Here is a 22,382-nt window from a genome sequence, read left to right on the forward strand (position 1 = left end):
TTTCCAGCAGGAATTAACAAAATATGGATAGTTCCCCGTTCAGGTTTGGGCCTTGTGGAAACAATATCCTCTCCTGCTGCCAGAAATTTGTATCGAAAGGCTAAACCACATCCGAAGAATGAAATACCATGCCATTTGATAAACAACTTCCCTCCCTGTGTCTGAGTTTCATGCCTGTTCTAAAAGCAGAGAAGGTATTAACTAGTCAAAACACTCTCAAACCTCTGATCTGTCTTTCTGAATGTAGAGTTATGCCGACGGGGAAGGATTCTTCCTTTTTGTTCCTTAACAAATACCATTAAAAAAACCCTGCTAGTTCCAGAGAAGCTAAATGATATGGTCAAAGTGAAGCCCAGACCTGGGTTGAGCAAGACTCAAAAACCAGATAGGCTACTTTCCCTCATTACAACCCAAACAGAAAGATGGTCTGCCTTTTAAACACCTTGATAGATGGGAGAGGGGAAGTCATAGACTTTTACCTTCATTTCCTCCTTGAAAGCTCTCAAAATCTTGGTGAGCTTTAAAAAATATCATATATTCTCATTCAATAAGGTAGAAGTTCAGTTGTAATTCTTTTTTTTATGGTATTTAAGTGCTTGCTATGGGCCAGACACTGTATTAAAGCACTGAGGTAGATACAAGCTAATCAGGTTAGACACAGTCCATGTCCCACAAGGGACTCACAGTCTTAATCCTCGGTTTACAGATGAGGTCACTGAGCGCAGAGAAGTTAAGTCACACAGCAGACAGGTGTTGGAGCTAGGATTAGTATGCAGAATGGCTTAGTGGAAAGAACACAGCCCTGGAAATGAGAGGATCTGGGTTCTAATTCCGCTTCTGCCACTTGTCTGCTGTGCGACTTTGGGAAGTCACTGAACTCCTCTGCTCTTCAGTTTCCTCCCCTTTAGAATGGGCGATTAAATACCTCTTCTCCCTCTCTCTTAGACTGTGAACCCCACTTGGGACAGGGATTATGTCTCAGTTGCTTTACTTGAATCTACCCCGGTGCTTAGTGCACTGCTTGGCACATAGTAAGCACATAACAAATACCATATTTTTTTTACTATATTTATTCCCCTGTGACCTTCGAAAAGAAAAAGAAATGGGATAATGTTTTGTTAGAAACAGTCTGGAATGTACCGAATTGGCTAATTCACTGTCTTACAGCAGAACATAAAATAAGGTGAGGGGAAGGACAGGTTATTTTCTACACGAAGCTGTTCTCGGTACTGTGGGCTGACATGGTCAATTCAGACAAAGGCAATGCGGAGATGTGGGGTGTAGATTCAGTCCCAAACGTACACTGCCCAGTGAAGCAGTTAACGGAAAAGAACCTTACAACACTTTGTTGCCAAGGCATGCAATTTCCCCTTTCCATTTTTTTATTTTCCTGCCAGGAATGCCTCAGCATGAAAGAGGGAAAATGAACCCAGTGATTCTCCCTCCTCATCCAGGGCATCCCGAGAGATGTTTTTGTCGTCCAGAAACTGAATGAGGAGGTTGAAGGATGCTCAGTCACAAGAACTTTATCTTAAAGGTAAAAAAAAAAGGTCATGTGATATCTTGAAAGGAGATTGGCGTTTTCAGCAGAACTTCTTACCATGTCAGAAAGGAATGCCAAATGCTTGCCTGCGGAATTCAGCTCGTTAAACATTAGCCTGGAAGGAGATACATGGTCTGCTTATTTGAGCCATTGGCTACTTGGGGCTCAAGGAAACAGGGATGAGCAGCCTGTGTGGAATGGGAGTTCTTGCCCATCTGGGCCTCAGTTCCTTCTTTTCCTAAAGAAAGGCACTCCAAAAAAAAAAAGGAATTCATGTCAAAACCACATTTGGGGTTTGTTGGGTGAAAATCCCCAACTAAGTCCAAAGAATTTTCTGAATTCATTCATTCATTCAATTGTATTTATTGAGCGCTTACTGTGTGTAAAGCACTGTACTAAGCGCTTGGGAAGTACAAGTTGGCAACATATAGAGATGGTCCCTACCCAACAGCAGGCTCACAGTCTAGAAGGGGGAGACAGAGGACTGTCCCTCAATGATGATGATGGCCCTCATCATTGAAAATTGCCTGTACTGTTGGGTTGAGAAGCAGCATGGCGTAGTGGATAGAGCATGGGCCTGGGCATCAGAAGGTCATGGGTTCTATCGTGGCTCCACCCCTGGTCTGCTGTGTGACCTTGGGCGAGTCACTTTTTTTTGATGGCATTTGTTAAGCGCTTACTATGTGCGAAGCACTGTTCTAAGTCCTGGGAGGTATACAACATGATAAGGTTGTCCCACGCGGGGCTCAGTCTTCACCCCCCATTTTAAGGGTGAGGTAACTGAGGCCCAGAGAAGTTAAGTAACTTGACCAAAGTCACACAGCTGACAAATGGTGTAGCAGGGATTAGAACCCATGACCTCTGGCTTTCCACTGCACCACGCTGCTCCTCTTAATTTCTCTGTCACTTAATTTCTCTGTGCCTCAATTCCCTCATCTCTAAAATGGGGATTAAGACTGTGAGTCCCATTTGGGACAGGGACTGTGTCCAACCCAATTATCTTGTATCTACCACAGCACTTAGAACAGTGCCTGGCACATAGTAGGTGCCGAACAATTACCATAATTATTACTATTGTGAGCTGTGCAACCTGAGCATTGTATACGTCTTTTCCAACTGATTTTAAAGCATTAAAGCACTTTTCTAGGGAACATAGCTCATACCATTAAAAATAAAAATGCCGATTTGTACTTCCCAAGCACTCAGTACCGTGCTCTGCATACAGTAAGTGCTCAATAAATATGATTGAATGAATTAATGAATGAAGGAAGGAAGGACCCCAGAGTTATAAGGATTTTTTTCAGATAGCGTCAACCTAAAGCATTTAAAAGTGCTCATCCATCCAACACCCAGACTGAGCCCCCTCCTTCCTCTCCCCATCTCCCCCCACCCCCCGCCTTACCTCCTTCCCCTCCCCACAGCACCTGTGTATATGTATATATGTTTGTACGGATTTATTCCTCTATTTATTCATTTATTTTATTTGTGCATATTCTATTTATTTTATTTTGTTAATATGTTTTGTCTTGTTGTCTGTCTCCCCCTTCTAGACTGTGAGCCCGCTGTTGGGTAAGGACCGTCTCTATATGTTACCAACTTGTACTCCCCAAGCGCTTAGTACAGTGCTCTGCACACAGTAAGTGCTCAATAAATACGACTGAATGAATGAATAATCAGTTCCCTGCTGTTAACTGTGACAATGCTATGTCTACCAACTCTGCTACATTGTTATACTCGCCCAAGTGCTTCTTACAGTGTTCTGCACACAGTCAGCCCTAGACTATAAGCTTGTTTTGGGCACAGGACGTGTTTGTACTCTCAAGCATTTAGTTCAGTGCTCTGCACATAGTAAGTACTCAATAAATATGATTGATTGATAAGCTCTCAATAAATATGAGCGCTGATTAATTGATTGATTAACTGTTCTCTGCTGGCTTCCTGTTGCTACACCATCGTGAATGACACGATGACACAGTCTTTTAGACTGTGAGCCCACTGTTGGGTAGGGACTGTCTCTATATGTTGCCAACTTGTACTTCCCAAGCGCTTAGTACAGGGCTCTGCACACAGTAAGCGCTCAATAAATACGATTGATTGATTGATTGACACCATTTAACCTTTCCCACTAGCCATCCCTGTCTCCTCCCCACCCCGCCACCATTCTGCTTGCCCAGGTGCCCCCCATTGAAGTCCTCTGAGCCAGGCTTCCCAGTGAGAGGGAGCGAGAGAGAGAAAGAGAGAAGGGGAGAGAGAGTGTGTGTGTGTAATAATGATGGCATTTACTAAGCGCTTACTATGCGCAAAGCCCTGTTCTAAGCACTGGATAATAATGATGATGGCATTTAAGTGCTTACTATGTGCAAAGCACTGTTCTAAGCACTGGGAAGGATACAAGGTGATGAGTTGAGGTTGTCCCATGTGGGGCTCACAAGTCTTCATCCCCATTTTCCAAATGAGGGAACTGAGGCCCGCTTCCCCGCCACTGCCATCTTCCTGCCCTCATCCAACCGATGCCCCACTTTCCTGTCTTTAATGGTGGCATTTTTATACAGCGCTTACCATGTGCAAAGCACCGTTCTAAGCGCTGGGGAGGTTACAAGGTGATCAGGTTGTCCCACGGGGGACTCACAGTCTTCGCCCCCATTTTACAGATGAGAGAACTGAGGCCCAGAGAAGTGAAGTGACTTGCCCAAAGTCACACAGCTGACAAGTGGCGGAGCCGGGATTTGAACCTTTGACTCCCAAGCCCGTTCTTTTTCCACTGAGCCACGCAGGTAGGTAGGTAGGATGGATAAAGCCAGTAGCATCCCTGGACAGCATGCAACCCATTTTATTTTGTTAGTATGTTTGGTTTTGTTCTCTGTCTCCCCCTTTTAGACTGTGAGCCCACTGTTGGGTAGGGACTGTCTCTAGATGTTGCCAACTTGTACTTCCCAAGCGCTTAGTACAGTGCTCTGCACACAGAAAGCGCTCAATAAATACGATTGATGATGATGATGAAGCACGCCCCAAAACTGCACCTCTAACATACCTGCTGCCCCTCAATCAATCAGTATTTATTGAGTGCTTACTATGTGCTGATCACGGTACTATTTGCTTGGGAGAATACAACAGAATTAGCAGACACGTTCCCTGCCGGTAACTAGTTTACAGTCTAGAGGGTAAGGTTGCCTACAAACTAGTAATTAATCAATCAATCAATCAATCGTATTTATTGAGCGCTTACTGTGTGCAGAGCACTGCACTAAGCGCTTGGGAAGTACAAGTTGGCAACGTATAGAGACGGTCCCTACCCAACAGTGGGCTCACAGTCTAGAAGAAATAATGAATCGGCAATAACAAACACACAAATATCCTCCTGAAAAAGGTCAAGAGAAGAATAGGCCCCACTGGGATTCGAACCCAGCATCTCCTGTTTATTAGACAGGAGCTTTAGCCATCTAAGCCACGGAGCCAACTTTAACTAGTAATTGCCAACTAGTAATTGCCTAGTAAGCAAATGATGGAAGGCCTTGGCAAATTGCTAATTCCCAATACCCCTTTCTTTAATAATAATAATGATAATTATGGTATTTGTTAAGCACTTTACTATGTGCCCAGCACTCCACAAGCAAATTGGGTTGGACAAAGTTCCTGCCCCACATGGGGCTCATAGTCTTAATGCCCATTTTACGGATAAGGGAACTGAGGCACAAAGAAATGAAGTGACTTGCCCAAGGTCATACAGCAGATAAGTGGCAGAGGCAGAATTAAAACCCAGGCCCATTCCCTAGCCAGTACAAAGGTTATCTGATAGCAGTTAAGAAACCAACTATTCTCTCAGACCGTTGGAAGTTTTTTTCCAACTTACCCAATGTAGATGGGATGTTTGTGCCATTTTGACAGAGACTGCATTCTAACTGAGGCTGATAGATAAATCACTAAATAATAGATAATAGATAAATCACTAAATAATAGGTAATAGATAAATCACTAAATAATAATCACCGGTGAAGCCCGGTCAGTTCTCAATATTCTTTCCTCCCAAGTCAAGAGGGAAGATTCCTCAAAGCAGCAGTAGAGCATGGGCTAAGGACTTAGGTTCTAATTACCCCCGTGCCACTTCTTTACTATACGATTTTGAGCAAATCGCTTAAGTTTTCTGTGCCTCTGTTACCTCATCTGTAAAATGGGGATGAAGACCGTGAACCCCATGTGGGACATGGATGGTGTCCAACCTGATTAGCTTAGAGAAGCAGCGTGGCTTAGTGGAAAGCCTAGACTTTTCTAGACTGTGAGCCCACTGTTGGGTAGGGACCATCTCTAGATGTTGCCAACTTGGACTTCCCAAGCGCTTAGTACAGTGCTCTGCATACAGTAAGCGCTCAATAAATGCGATTGAATGAATGAATGAATGAATGAATGAAGAACACGGGCTTTGGAGTCAGAGGTCCTGGGTTTGAATCCCGACTGTGCCACTTGTCAGCTGGGTGACTTTGGGCAAGTCACTTCACTTCTCTGTGCCTCAGTTCCCTCATCTGTAAAATGGGGACTAAAACTGCGAGCCCCAGGTGGGACAACCTGATAACCTTGTATCTACCCCAGCGCTTAGAACAGTGCTTGGCACGTAGTAAGCGCTTAACAAATACCATCATTATTATTATTACCTACCCCATTGCTTAGTACAGTGCCCGACAGGACATGCTTAACAAATACCATTAAAAGAATCACTAGCAGAGTTTGGCTGCCTCATTTTCCCTGAGTTCAGATGAGTGATCTCAAATTGAATCAGGCTCATTTATGACCCAGACCATCCCTGTCTTGGACGGAAAAGAATCTGAGAGGCTTGTGCTTCTTAGCAGCACATGTTTTTAATGGTATTAAGTAATAATAATTATTATGGTATTTAAGTGCTTACTATATGCCAAGCACTGTTCTATGCACTGGGGTAATAATAGTAATGGTATTTGTTAAGCGCTTACAGGGTAGTCGAGTTGTCCCACACGGGGCTCACACTTTTAATCCCCATTTTACAGAAGAGGTAACTGAGGCACAGAGAAGTTAAGTGACATGCCCAAGGTCACACAGCAAACAAGTGGTGGAGCGGAGAGGAGAACCCAGGTCCTCTGACTCCAAAGCCTGTGCTCTTTTCAGTAAGCCAAGCTGCTTCTCCGGTTGGTTCTCAGCTCTCATGAGGTTGTCTCTATATGTTGCCAACTTGTACTTCCCAAGCGCTTAGTACAGTGCTCTGCACACAGTAAGCGCTCAATAAATATGATTGATTGATTGATTGTCCCATGTGGGGCTCACAGTCTTAATCCCCATTATACAGATGAGCTACCTGAAGCACAGAGAAGTGCTTACTGTGTGTCAAGCACTGTTCTAAGCACTGGGGTATATACAGGTGAATCAGGTTAGACACAATATCCGTCCCACATGGGGCTCACAATCTAAGTAGGAGGGGAAACAGTTATTGAATTCCCGTTTTGCAGTTGAGGAAACCGAGGGATAGAGAAGTTAAGTGACTTGTCCAAGGTCACACAGCAGTCAAGTGGCAGAGTTGGGATTACAACGTAGGTCCTCTGACTCCAGGCCCGTGCTTTTTCCCTTTTTGATTCCTTTTTGTGCTGAAGCCATGATGTCTTTCTGACAGGCATTTCAAGAATGAGCTCTCCGTTACTTCCATTATAAGGTCACATTATGGTCTTGCCAACTTTTTAAACAAATGTTAGAACCTCCTCCAAAAGTCCTCTCATTCATGTCTCTATGTCAGGAAAGAGTGCGGGTTAACTATGTGAAGTGATCTGTCATGAAGATTTATGGATCTAACTACTATTTAAATCACCATTAATTACACTCCTGAGAGAAAAACCCATAAAAAAGCTTTTCTCCTCCTTAGGCCGGGAATTGGCCTAGTTCGTTGATCTGAAAAATTCATCTCTTGCCTCTCTAGTTTTTTTAACTGTATATTTAGATTCAAAGGAAGTTGTTTTTGAGGGCAGTTCATTTTTCCAAACCAAACTTACAGTTAAAACAGTTGCACATGAAGCCAAAGGCACAAATCAGAGCCAGAAGTCAGAAGAGCTGGGTTCTAATCCAGCCCCACCACGTGTCTGCTACGTGACTTTGGGCAAGTCTCGTAAATTCTCTGTGCCTCGGTTACCTCGTCTGTAAAGTGGGGAGTAAAACTGTGAGTCGTCATCATCATCATCAATCGTATTTATTGAGCGCTTACTGTGTGCAGAGCACTGTACTAAGCGCTTGGGGAGTACAAATTGGCAACATATAGAGACAGTCCCTACCCAACAGTGGGCTCACAGTCTAAAAGGGGGAGACAGAGAACAAAACCAAACATACTAACAAAATAAAATAAATAGAATAGATATGTACAAGTAAAATAAATAAATAAAATAGAGTAATAAATATATACAAACATATATACATATATACAGGTGCTGTGGGGAAGAGAAGGAGGTAAGATGGGGGGGATGGAGAGTCCCATGTGGGACATGAACCATGTCCAACCTGATTAGCTTGTATCTACCCAGTGCTTAGTACAGTGTTCGGCCCTTAGTAAGCACTTAACTAATACCACAATGATTATTATGGTGAGTGCTTAACAAACACCGTTAAAAATAAATCTGGATCCTTCATCTCAGCCTGGGCAATCTCAACAGAGATATGGGATTCTTGTCCATCAGGTTATGAGGCAGGCCAAAGGAAATACAACTCTACCAGCCTCTGGCTTTCCATCAGGTGGTAAATCATAGCCTCTGGCTGACGGGCCTTTTCTGCAGTTGAGCTTGGAATTTGGATGCCGTTCAGACATTGAGCCTGGGCTCACTGAGGCACTAAGTGCAGAGATGAACCATTGTTTTCAAACTTGAGTGGGTTAGATAGAGAATTTAGGGGGAAAAAATCAGTTTAGGGAATGAACTGTCCCAATTGACTCCTTCAATTAACTCTCTTCTTCACTCTGTGGTGAGACCTGACTTCAGAGGCAGTGAAGCACAACCATGACAGTCTTTAATAGCCGGACTGACAGACTGACGGACTGATCAGATGACTGTCTCTCTCACTCACACATTCACCTTCTTCTATGCCGTCTCCAATCATCATCATCATCCTCAGTCGTATTTATTGAGCGCTTACTATGTGCAGAGCACTGTACTAAGCGCTTGGGAAGTACAAATTGGCAACACATAGAGACAGTCCCTACCCAACAGCGGGCTCACAGTCTAAAAGGGGGAGACAGAGAACAAAACCAAATACCAACAAAATAAAATAAATAGGATAGATATGTACAAGTAAAATAAATAAATAAATAAATAGAGTAATAAATATGTTGGCTGGCTCCATGCTGGCTGGCTCCAATGCTGGCTCCAGTGCTGGCTCCATCTCTGTTGCCTGGCCTATTCATTCATTCATCCATTCAATCGTATTTATTGAGCACTTACTATGTGCAGAGCATTGTACTAAGCGCTTGGGAAGTACAAATCGGCATATAGAGACGGTCCCTACCCAACAATGGGCTCACAGTCTAGAAGGCGGGGGAAGCCTATGGCCTATGGAAAGCATAGCCTATGCTTTGCATGAGCTATGCAGTGCATAATAATAATAATGATGATGGCATTTGTAAAGCGCTTACTATGTGTGAAGCCCTGTCCTAAATGCTGGGGGAGATACAAGGTGATCAGGTCGTCCCACGTGGGGCTCACAGTCTTAATCCCCATTTTACAGATGAGGTAACTGAGGCTCAGAGAAGTGAGGTAACTTGCCCAAGGTCACACAGCAGGCAGGTGTGAAGACATGTGAGAAGCAGCGTGGCTCAGTGGAAAGAGCCCGGGCTTTGGAGTCAGAGGCCGTGGGTTCAAATCCCGGCTCCGCCAATTGTCAGCTGTGTGACTTTGGGCAAGTCACTTCACTTCTCTGGGCCTCAGTTACCTCATCTGTAAAATGGGGATTAAGACTGGGATTAAGACTGTGAGCCCCCCGTGGGACAACCTGATCTCCTTGTAACCTCCCCAGTGCTTAGAACAGTGCTTTGCGCATAGTAAGCGCTTAATAAATGCCATTATTATTATTATTATTATTATTATTATTATTATTATTATTATTATTATGTGGCAGAGCCGGGAACAGAACCCATGACCTCTGACTCCAAGCTCTTTCCACTGAGCCACGCAGCATCGGCCTATGGCCTGTGGAAAGCAACACAGGACGAATTTCCCCAGGCCCACTCCAGTCCCTGTGAATCATTCCTCTGTCCCACAGCACTTATGTACAAATCCATAATGTATTTCTTCATTTTAATATCTTCCTCCCCCTCTAGATTGTGAGATCTCTGTCGGCAGGGAACGTTGTCTTTCAACTTCAGTGTATTGTAATCTCCCAAGTGCCTAGTCCAGTGTTCTGTTCAGAGTAAGTGTTCAATAAATACCATTGATTTATTGATTGCCTGGCCAATTTTTAGTGGTTGAAAAAAGCAGATGCAATTTCGAGTCTACGTGAAGGAAGGCAGCATGGTGTAGTGGAAAAAGCATGGGACTCATGGGCAGGAAGCGAGCCCGCTACTTGTACTCTCCCAAGTGCTTAGTACAGTGCCTAATAAATATGATCGATTGATTGATTGACTGGGAGTCAGGTGACCGAGGTTCTAGTCCCAATTCTTCCCTGACCTTCCGTGTCCTTGGGTAAGCCACTTAATCAATCAGTCAATAGTATTTATTGAGCACTTCTTGTGTGCAGAGCACTGTGCTGAATACTTGGGAGAGACTGTGAGCCCACTGTTGGGTAGGGACTGTATATGTTGCTAACTTGTACTTCCCAAGCACTTAGTACAGTGCTCTGCACACAGTAAGCGCTCAATAAATACGATTGATTGATTGGGAGAATAATAATAATGGCATTTGTTAAGTGCTTACTATGAGCGAAGCACTGTTTTAAGCGCTGGGGTGGATACAAGGTGATCAGGTTGTCCCACATGGGGCTCGCAGTCTTCATCCCCATTTTACAGATGAGGTAACTGAGGCCCAGAGAAGTGAAGTGACTTGCCCAAAGTCACACAGCTGACAAGCGGCGGAGCCGGGATTAGAACCCATGACCTCTGACTCCCAAGCCCGGGCTTTTTCCACCGAGCCACGCTGCTTCTATTTACGTTTTGTTTTATTTTGTTGTCTGTCTCCCCCCTTCTAGACTGTAAGCCCGTTGTTGGGTATCTCTTTGTTGCTGAATTGTACTTTCCAAGTGCTTACTACAGTGCTCTGCATCATCATCATCATCAATCATATTTATTGAGCGCTTACAATGTGCAGAGCACTGTACTAAGCGCTTGGGAAGTACAAATTGGCAACATATAGAGACAGTCCCAGTAAGCGCTCAGTAAATACAGCTGAATGAATGAATTCTATTTACCATTGCTGTTGATGATGACCATTCAGTAATAAGTGTTATTACTATGATTCCATCTTCCTGGAATAGTTGAAGTGCAATTGAAGGGCGGCCCCATCTGACACAAGGGACTGGACTAGATGATTTTTTGGAGGGCGCGTCCGGTCGTTGGGTTCTCTCAGCGTCTTTCCAAGGAGCAGGGACCTTTTTCCTGGTAGTCCTAATGTCTTGTTAAGTTACAGCAGTGTTTTTCCAAGCAGCAGGGACCTTTTCCCTGGTAGTTCTAACATCTGGCTAAGTTAGAGCCACCAGGAGGCAGTTGATTGCTTTGTAAAAAGCTGAGCATCCTTCCCCGGAGGCTGGGAAGAAATGAATACTAAATCTTGCAGATGGAAACTTGCAAATATTTCTCCGGGAAGAGCGGCGATTTCAAGAACTGAACCCAGCATTTTCTGCTTCATCGTATTCTACGTCCGGTTTCGGAATGGACAGTCCTGTTTTTGGCTAGTCCGTCCCCTGATGCGGAGGTAGACGCTTTTGCGTTTCCAGCACTAAACCGCGCTCCGGGGCTCCCGTGGGGCCTAGGCAGGCCACCCAGAGCTTCTGGAGTCCAGGAGGCCTTCAGAGGTCTCCCCTGGAGAAACGCTCCAATCAGTCAATCAATCAATCGTATTTATTGAGCGCTTATTGTGTGCCGAGCACTGTACTGAGCGCTTGGGAAGTACAAGTCGGCAACATATAGAGACGGTCCCTACCCAACAGTGGGCTCACAGGCTAGACCTTGCAAGATTGTGCACGGTCAATAATAATAATAATAATAATGATGGCTTGTATCTATCTCAGCATTTAGTACAGTGCCTGTCACATAGTACGTGCTTTATGGATACCATAGAAAGGTTTACTATTTATTACTATTTTTATGCTTACTATGTGCCAGGCACTGTACCAAGCGCTAGGGTAGATACAAGCTAATAAGGTTGGGCACAGTCCCACATAGGGCTTATTCTCCATTCTACGGATGAGTTCACTGAAGCACAGAGAAGTGAAGTAACTTGCCCAAAGTCACACAGCAGACAAGTGGCGGAGCCGGCATTAGAACCCAGGTCCCAGGCCCGTGCTCTATCCACTAGGCCATGCTACTTCTTGTTGCTATTGCTATTTAATAATAATAACAATAATAATGGCATTTATTAAGCCCTTACGATGTGCAAAGCACTGTACTAAGCACTGGGGAGGTTACAAGGTGACCACTGCTGTTTCTGATTATTGCTCATTAATTACTATTATGACTACGATAATAATAATAGTAATTATGGTTTTCACTAAGCACTTACCATGTATCAAGAGCATTTATTAACTGCTTACTATGTGCAAAGCACTGTTCTAAGTGCTGGGGAGGTTACAAGGTGATCAGGTTGCCCCACGGGAGGCTCACAGTCTTAATCCCCAGTTTACAGATGAGGTAACTGAGGCACAGAGAAGTGAAGTGACTTGCCCAAAGTCACACAGCTGACAGTTGGTGGAGCCGGGATTTGAACCCGTGACCTCTGACTCCAAAGCCCGGGCTCTTTCCACTGAGCCACGCTGCTTCTCAAGTCAGTGAACCTGAAGAGGCTGGGGGATAACGCTGCTGTGTGCCCAGCATCATTGTAATTCCAGGTAGCCTAGACTGTGAGCCCACTGTTGGGTAGGGGCCATCTCTATATATTGCCAACTTGTACTTCCCAAGCGCTTAGTCCAGTGCTCTGCACACAGTAAGCGCTCAATAAATACGATTGATTGATTGACCTGCTTCTAATAACCTGAACCAGTTCAAATGGAGTCAGGGTTGGATGGTTGTCCTGGACCCTGAGCCCCAAGAAGACTGAAAATTTGCTCCTCTAGCCCCATTATAAAAATAATAGCGTGGCTCAGTGGAAAGAGCCCGGGCTTTGGAGTCAGAGGTCATGGGTTCAAATCCCGGCTCCACCAACTGTCAGCTGTGTGACTTTGGACAAGTCACTTCACTTCTCTGGGCCTCAGTTCCCTCATCTGTAAAATGGGGATGAAGACTGTGAGCCCCCCCGTGGAACAACCTGATCACCTTGTAACCTCCCCAGCGCTTAGAACAGTGCTTTGCACATAGTAAGCACTTAACAAATGCCATTATTATTATTATTGTTATAATAACTGTGGTATTTGTAAGCACTTTCTATGTACCAGACACCGTACTAAGTGATGGGGTGAAAACAAGCAAAGTGGGTTGAACACGGTATTTGTAATGAAATTTGTATTTAGCAATGTCCTTGTCTTTTCTGTATTGTACTCTCCCAAATGCTTAGTACACGGCTCTGCACATAGTAAGCCCTCAATAAATATATTGGTTGATTGATTATTTGATTGATTTTTTGAGGCTCTTGTGCTATATTATTACTATTTTCCTTATGTATAATAATAATAGTATTTGTTAAGCGCTTACTATGTGCTGAGCACTGTTCTAAGTGCTGGGGCGGATACAAGGTAATCAAGTTGTCCTACGTGGGGCTCATGGTCTTAATCCCCATTTTACAGATGAGGGAACTGAGGTACAGAGAAGGTAAGTGCTTGCCCAAAGTCACACAGATGACAAGTGGTGGAGCTGGGATTAGAACCCATGACCTCTGACCCCCAAGCCTGTGTTCTTTCCACTGAGCCATGCTGCTTCTCCTTCTGTCTGTCTGTATCTGTCACTGGCCTCCCCCGATTCCTATTTTCAGATTTTAAACTCTTTGGGGATTGAGACTATGACTGATTCTCACCTGTGTATTCTATTTTTTTTCCAATGCTTAGTAGAGAAGCAGCGTGGCTCAGTGAACAGAGCCCGGGCTATGGAGTTAGAGGTCATGGGTTCAAATCCCGGCTCCACCAACTGTCAGCTGTGTGGCTTTGGGCAAGTCACTTAACTTCTCTGGGCCTCAGTTACCTCATCTGTAAAATGGGGGTTGAAATTGTGTGAGCCCCCGCCGTGGGACAACCTGATCACCTTCTAACTTTCCCAGCGCTTAGAACAGTGCTTGGCACATAGTATGCGCTTAACAAATACCAACATTATTATTATTATTATTGCCATGCTTTATGCTTAAATGAGAAGCAGCGTGGCCTATTGGAGACAGCATGGGCTAGGGAGTTAGAAGGACCTGGGTTCTAATTCCGGCTCCACCACTTGTCTACTGTGTGACCTGGGGCAAGTCACTTCACTTCTCTGGGCCTCAATTACCTCATCTGTAAAATGCGAATTGAGACTGTGAGCCCCACGTGGGACAGGGACTGTGTCTAAGTCAATTTGCCCGTATTCATTCATTCAGTCAGTCGTATTTATTGAGCGCTTACTGTGTGCAGAGCACTGTACTAAGTGCTTGGGAAGTACAAGTCAGCAACATATAGAGACAATCCCTACCCAACAGCGGGCTCACAGTCTAGAAGGGGAAGACAGACAACATAACAAAACATGTAGACAGGTGTCAAAACCGTCAGAATAAATAGAATTATAGCTATATGCACATCATTAACAAAATAAATAGAATAGTAAATATGTACAAGTAAAATAAATAGTAATAAATCTGTACAAATATATACAAGTGCTGTGGGGAGGAGAAGGAGGTAGGGCACGGGGGGCGATGGGGAGGAGGAGAGGAAAAAGGGGGCTCCGTCTGGGAAGGCCTCCTGGAGGAGGTGAGCTCTCAGTAGGGCTTTGAAGGGAGGAAGAGAGCTAGTTTGGGGCATTCCAGGCCAGGAAAAAGGACGTAGGCCGGGGGTCGACGGCGGGACAGTTGAGAACGAGGCACAGTGAGGAGGTTAGCGGCAGAGGAGTGGAGGGTGCGGGCTGGGCTGGAGAAGGAGAGAAGGGAGGTGAGGTAGGAGGGGGCCAGGGGATGGACAGCCTTGAAGCCGAGAGTGGGGAGTTTTTGCTTAATTAGTAGGTTGACAGGCAACCACTGGAGATTTTTGAGGAAGGATGTGACATGCCCAGAATGTTTCTGTACAGAGATAATCCAGGCAGCAGAGTGAAGTATAGACTGAAGTGGGGAGAGACGGGAGGATGGGAGATCAGAGAGGAGGCTGATGCAGTAATCCAGTCAGGATAGGATGAGAGATTGAACCTAAGGTAGCGGTTTGGATAGAGAGGAAGGTGCGGATCTTGGCGATGTTGTGGAGGTGAGACTGGCAGGTTTTGGTGACGGATTGGATGTGTGGGGTGAACGAGAGAGCGGAGTCAAGGATGACACCAAGGTTGCGGGCTTGTGAGACGGGAAGGATGGTAGGGCCGTCAACAGAGATGGGAAAGTCAGGGAGAGGGCAAGGTTTGGGAGGGAAGACAAGGAGTTCAGTCTTGTACATATTGAGTTTTAGATGGTGGGCAGACACCCAGATGGAGATGTCCTGAAGGCAGGAGGAGATACGTGCCTGGAGGGAGGGAGAGAGAGCAGGGGCGGAGATGTAGATTCGGGTGTCATCAGCGTAGAGATGATAGTTGAAGCCGTGGGAACGAATGAGTTCACCAAGGGAGTGAGTGTAGATAGAGAACAGAAGGGACCAAGAACTGACCCTGGAGGAACCCCTAGATTAAGGGGATGGGAGGGGATGGAGGAGCCCACAAAGGAGACTGAGAATGAACGGCCGGAGAGATAAGAGGAGAACCAGAAGAGAACGGAGTCTGTGAAGTCAAGGTTGGATAGTGTTGAGAAGAAGAGGGTGGTCCACAGTGTCGAAGGTAGCTGAGAGGTCGAAGAGGATTAGGATACAGTAGGAGCCATTGGATTTGAGCCATTGGAGCCCATATCTACCCCAGCACTCAGGACAGTGCCTGGCACATAGTAAGAACTTAACAAATACCATTATTATTTGTAATAATAATAGCAATAGCAATGAGAAGCAACATTTAAGAGAAGCAGCGTGGCTCAGTGGAAAGAACATAGGCTTCGGAGTCAGAGGTCATGGGTTCTAATTCTGGCTCCACCACATGTCTGCTGTGTGACCTTGGGCAAGTCACTTAACTTCTCTGAGCCTCAGTTACCTCATCCGTAAAATGGGGATTAAGACTGTGAGCCTCCCGTGGAAAAACCTGATCACCTTGTCTCCCAGCGCTTAGAACAGTGCTTTGCATGTAGTAAGTGCTTAACAAATGCCATCATTATCAGCACTTAGAACAGCGCTTTGCACAAAGTAAATACGATTGAATGAATAGTAAGCGCTTAATAAATGCCATTATTATTATTATCATTATTAAATAGTAGTGGAAATAGCATTATTAATAACAATAAATGCTATTTCTACTACTATTACTACTACTATAACTGGCATTAAACTCAACAACACAACAAGGGCTATTGGGGAATGAAAGCGTTAATGTTGAGGTGCCCCTGTTGGGGAATTTTCAAGCTCACAGTCTAGAGAAATTTTCAAATGGAAATTGTTAAATTGCATTTATTGTTTTGTTGGTTTTTTTTTTTTAACCATTGTTGTATTGGTGACCTAGGTACCAGTCATGTGTCCATTGTGGCACCCTGGGCAATAAAGGAATAGATTGACAGGGTGTAGCACAGGGATGAAGTGCCATGAAGACATTTTGGGCCACTAGCCATTGATGGCCAAAGTGACTATAATAATGCCATTGCTGTGTGGTGCCATTACCCAGCAGGCGGTAGCCACGGGAGCTTCTGTAGTCCTTTTTGCCAGTTGTTTTTCAGGATTTCTTCCAGACCTCTCCACCTCTCAGAATTCCTCAGGTGGTTCTTCTGTCAGAAAACTTCACCCCTGTTAGCAGGCATTCCCCACTGCAGAGTTGGAATTCCGGCAACCACTGTACCAACAGCAGGGCTTCAGTATTCAGTGATGTGATGCTTACTTATATTTGAAAAAAGATCGGGAGAAATGTGCATTTCTTAAACATGGGAAGCAGGAATCAACTGAAAAATATCTCTAAAGGTAAGAAGAGTGTAGGTAAATTCAAGGATCCTCTCCCCCTCGTCCCCCTCTCCATCCCCCCCATCTTACCTCCTTCCCTTCCCCACAGCACCTGTATATATGTATATATGTTTGTACATATTTATTACTCTATTTATTTATTTATTTATTTATTTGTACATATCTATTCTATTTATTTTATTTTGTTAGTATGTTTGGTTTTGTTCTCTGTCTCCCCCTTTTAGACTGTGAGCCCACTGTTGGGTAGGGACTGTCTCTATATGTTGCCAATTTGTACTTCCCAAGCGCTTAGTCCAGTGCTCTGCACATAGTAAGCGCTCAATAAATACGATTGATGATGATGATGAAGGATAACGGAGAGAAAAGTAATGCTGTGGTTAGCAAATAATAAGCCCTTAATAAATACCAAAATCATTACGTCCAAAGAGGACCCAAATTCACACTCTTCTGTCGCATGCCATTTGTTGTCTCTCTTGAAGATGGAGTATCAATCAGTGGTATTTTATTGAGTGCTTACTGTGTGCAGGAGTTCAGAACTGGATGGATTATTGGTCTGGTTTTTAGTCTGGTTATCAGCTATGACATTTCATTCATTCATTCATTCATTCAATCGTATTTATTGAGCGCTTACTGTGTACAGAGCACTGTACTAAGCGCTTGGGAAGTATAAGTTGGCAACATATAGAGACGGTCCCTATCCAACAGTGGGCTCACAGTCTAGAAGGGGGAGACAGAGAACAAAACAAAACATATTAACAAAATAAAATAAATAGAATAAACATGTACAAATCATTTCTTACATTATTACTGGCAGAAGTATCTGATTTTTGATTTAGATGGATAGATGCTGTTTTTCGGCTTTCTCTCTTCCTGTCCATTTCCATCTTCCTGAAATACATTTAGTGTTGCTTCCCTCTCCCATGTCCACTCCTTCTCTGTGCTTTGCACATAGTAAGCGCTTAACAAATACCATCATCATTATTATTATTCTCTGCCCTTTTGGCTTACCACATTTTTGGATAGACAGTACTGTGCACCACAGTTATCATCACTTGATTGATTGATAGCAATAGAAGCATCATTTTCTTAAGAACTTAAAGGATTGTAATTGAAAGCACGTTTTTTGGTCTGAAAACTTTTCTGGCTTTTCAAAAAGATCACAATTGCACCTCCATTTTCTTTCATCCAAGTTCTGTCTTTTTCACCCAAATTTGGGTCTCTGTTTGCCACTCATTTGATAACTGAAGCACGGAGAAGTTAAGCAAATGCCCAAGCCTACCCAGTAGACAAAAGGCAGGGCCAGGATTAGAACCCAGGTCCTCTGATTCCCTGGTCCTTGCTCTTTCCTGCAGACCATGCTGTTCTTCAACTTGTGTAAAATCAGAGACACACAGGCTTGGCCCTGAGGATGCTGAAAACAAGAGTGGGATGTGCTAGCAACGCGTAAGCCTGGGGAGCAGATCCAGTCGTCGCCACGGAATTTATGAAGAGAAAATCGAGGTTGAACGGGGAGGGTGGCTTGGCCTCAGTTCTCAAGGTCAGAGAGAAATGAGAGGAAACAAATCCGTTTGCTGGGGGTGCTGAGTCAGCGGCATCTTTGACTTGGCAATGGGAGAGTTGGCAGGGGGAGAGGGGGTGACCTTATCCTTCGTTTGGAAAATATCTTCACCCAACGATTTATCAGGAGAGCTGGAGTTCTTTGAAGGAGTGAAAAAGGAAAATAAATGAAACGAACCGGCTTGTGTTTGCTGCTAGAGGGGGACCTCAAGAATCAAAGGTCCAGGATCATTTAACCCTGGAAGATTCTTCAGCTGGGGAGTACAACCTCTCTTGGCAGGAGGAGTGAATTTGATGATTTCTGTCTCTAGTGTCTGGAGTGAACGTTAATTGAATGGAATCCAATTCATTCCTCTGCCCCAGGGCAGGACTGCTCTTAATTCAACCTAGACCAGTGATTCACAGCTCACTAGCACAGTGCAGGAGTGAGAGGTAAGAATCAGTCAGATGCTCAGGGGTTGGTGAGGGGGTTGGGGGAGGAGGGGAAGGGGCTGACTCAGCTAGACAGCATTTGCTGTTGCTGCCACTTTAAGTGAGGCAGCTGGTTTGCTTTATAGCCATTAGTTGGGCAATCATGACCTTCAGCTCTAAAGCCAACAGGCCTGGTGGAGTGAAATGGAGACTGCAGTAATGCCAGCAGTTGGAAGGAAGAGAAAAAAAAAAAACCCAAACAACAACAACAAAAATCCCCCCCCAAACCCAAACAACAGCAAAAAAAATCCCACCGAAAGCAATGAAGAAATATAAAGGGTGAGCTGGATAGGAGGTGAGAAACTGCGGGGGAAGAAGATGCTGAGGGGAAATCCTTTGTGTCTATGTTTCTCTCCTTCTATGTCCTCTTCTATCCATCCATTCCATTCTGTCTCCGCTTCCAGTCTTTGTGTTTCTCCTTCTCCTCTTTTTCCTGGTAGTAGGCCAGGTCACAAGTGAGCCTTGAGCGTCCAAAAACTGTCAGTCAATTGTATTTATTGAGTATTCAGTATGTGCAGAGGACTCTACTAAGCGCTTGGGAAAATACAACATAAACACTAAAATAGACATGTTTTCCCTGCCCACAATGAGTTTACATTCCCTTCTGCTTCACTCAAGCCTACTCTCCCTTATCCCAGTGCTGATGGAAACTGAGAATAACTGTTCATTGCTGTTTGGACAGAGTGCTTTATAGTGGGAGAGGGTGTTCTGGAGCAGCAGGGGACCCTTGGGAATGAAGCAGGAGGATGGGACACTCTTGGCCTCTGGAAAATTCAATAAGCAAGGTCTTTGGCTCTAAGAAGTAGATTTCTTCTCAGTGAAGATACACTACGATTGTCACCTGCACAAGGTGTACAGTCACAGGTCAATTCACTGATAATAATATTATGGTATTTGATAAGTGTTTACTCTGTGCCAGGCTCTGTTCTAAGGGCTGGGGTAGATACAAGGTAATCGGGTTGGACACAGTCCCTGTCCCACACAGGGCTCACAGTCTTGATCCCCATTTTACAGATAAGGGAACTGAGGGCCAGAGATGTTAAGTGACTTACCCAAGGTCACACAGGAGTCAGAAAGTCTCCCAGGCCCATGTTGTATCCGTTACACCATGCTTGTTGGAGAAGCAGCGTGGCTCAGTGGAAAGAGCCCAGGCTTTAGAGTCAGAGTTCATGGGTTCAAATCCCGGCTCTGCCAATTGTCAGCTGTGTGACTTTGGGCAAGTCACTTAACTTCTCTGGGTCTCAGTTACCTCATCTGTAAAATGGGGATTAAGACTGTGAACCCCCCGCGGGACAACCTGGTCACCTTGTAACCTCCCCAGTGCTTAGAACAGTGCTTTGCATGTAGTAAGTGCTTAATAAATGCTATTATCATTGTTATTATTATTATTATTATTATCATCACTTCCTAGCTCAGCTCAATCCATCCTCATGACCTTATTGTATCCCTAGGGCTCAAACTATTGACCCACTCTGCAGGGAATTATGCAAAGGAAGTGGAGTCTTCCTTTCATTCTCTTACTTCTCATTGGGTCTGTCTCTTCCCTGTTGCTTCTTTACGTCCCGATTCCATTTCTTGAGGCACAGTATGACCTAGTGGAAAGAGCCTCGGAATCAGAGGACCTGGGTTCTAATTCTGGATCCCCCATGTACCTGCTGCAACCTTGGGCAAATTACTTCGCTGTGCTTCAGTTCCATCTCCTGTAAAATGTGCATTCAATACCTGTTCTCCCTCCTACTTAGATTGTGAGCCCTGTATGGAACAGCGACTGACTCTCCTGCCTATCTTTATATCTTCTCCAGCACTTAAAACAGTGCTTTGACTGTAGTAAGTGCTTAAACAATACCATAATTACTAGTTTGATAGACCCTCACTCTACTCCTATCTTCTTCTCTCTTCTCCCATCAGCGCTTAGAACAGTGCTTTGCACATAGTAAGCACTTAATAAATGCCATTATTATTATTATTGTCTGCCATTGAAGTAATTTAATCCATGCCATGTAGCAACATAGGGGCACAGGTCCCCAGTTCCCTTTTCTTCTTTTTTTCAGGGTTCTACTCTGCCTCTCCAGAGAGTTGTAACTACATTTTATACAGGGGAAGGAATAATAATAATGATGGTGGTATTTGTTAAGCGCTTACTATGTGCAAAGCACTGTTCTAAGCACTGGGGTATACAAAGTGATCAGGTTGTCCCACGTGGGGCTCACAGTCTTAATCCCCATTTTACAGATGAGGTAACTGAGGCCCAGAGAAGTGAAGTATTTTGCCCCAAATCACACAGCTGATAAGTGGCAGAGCCGGGATTCGAAGCCATGACCCATGGAGATGACCCATGTTAGGGGAAGCAGCTCATGTTAGGGGAGCAGCATGGCTCTGTGGAAAGAGCACGGGCTTTGGAGTCAGAAGTCACAAGTTCAGAGCCCAACTCCGCCAACTGTCAGTTGTGTGACTTTGGGCAAGTCACTTAACTTCTCTGTGCCTCAGTTACCTCATCTGTAAAATGGGGATTAAAACTGTGAGTCCCCCCGTGGGACAACCTGATCACCTTGTAACCTCCCCGGTGCTTAGAACAGTGCTTTGCACATAGTAAGCGCTTAACAAATACCATTATTATTATTATTATTATTAAAGTGTTGTTCCTCCCTTAACCTAAAGGGCAGTAGGAGTTCTGGTGCTTTGTTCTATGGAAACAAGATACTGAAGAGGTAGTCATACAAGGTCACAGCACTTCATGGGGGTGGGGAGGTTTTTCTGGCTCCTTGGATGATGGGGTAAGGAGGTCTTCCCCCAGAGCTCTCCATCGCCTTGCCCCTTCTTACCTCACCTCCCTTCTCTCCTTCTCCATCCAAGCCTGCACACTCTGCTCCACTGCTGCCACTAACCTCCTTACTGTGCCTCGTTCTTGCCTGTCCCACCCCTGGCCCACGTCCTACCTCTGGCCTGGAATGCCCTCCCTCCTCAAATCCGCCAAACTAGCACACTTTTCCCTCCCCCCCATTCATTCATTCAATCGTATTTATTGAGCGCTTACTGTGTGCAGAGTACTGTACTAAGCTCTTGGGAAGTACAAGTTGGCAACATATAGAGACGGTCCCTACCCTACCCAACAACAGGCTCACAGTCTAGAAGACGGGCTCACAGTCTAGAAGATCACATAAATGGTATTTTTTGAGCACTTACCTTGGGCAGAGCACTGAACTAATCGGTTGGGGGAGTCCAATACCCCCATTCAAAGCTCTACTGAAAGCTCACCTACTCCAGGAGGCTTTCCCAGACTAGACCCCCCCTTTCCTCTGCTCTCCCCCCCACATTGCCCCAACTCACTCCCTTTTCTCTATCCCCCTCCTTGCCCCACAGCACTTGTGTGTATATATGTATAAGTGCTCAATAAATACAATTGAATGAATTAATGAATATATTTATAATTCTATTCATTTCTATAAATGATGTGTATGTATAATTCTTTTTATTTATAATAATGATACTGATGCTGCCA

At 44.6% G+C, this 22,382-nt stretch overlaps 1 non-coding gene across 1 annotated transcript; it reads right to left on the reverse strand.

Annotated features, from left to right (window-relative positions):
* Positions 1-4,924: 4,924 nt before the first annotated feature.
* On the reverse strand, positions 4,925-4,998 carry TRNAI-AAU. The gene has a single exon. It is a non-coding gene; the product is annotated as a tRNA-Ile (tRNA).
* Between the last annotated feature and the right edge of the window lie 17,384 nt (positions 4,999-22,382).

This window comes from Tachyglossus aculeatus, chromosome 21, assembly GCF_015852505.1.
Source record: "Tachyglossus aculeatus isolate mTacAcu1 chromosome 21, mTacAcu1.pri, whole genome shotgun sequence".
Classification (NCBI taxonomy): domain Eukaryota; kingdom Metazoa; phylum Chordata; class Mammalia; order Monotremata; family Tachyglossidae; genus Tachyglossus; species Tachyglossus aculeatus.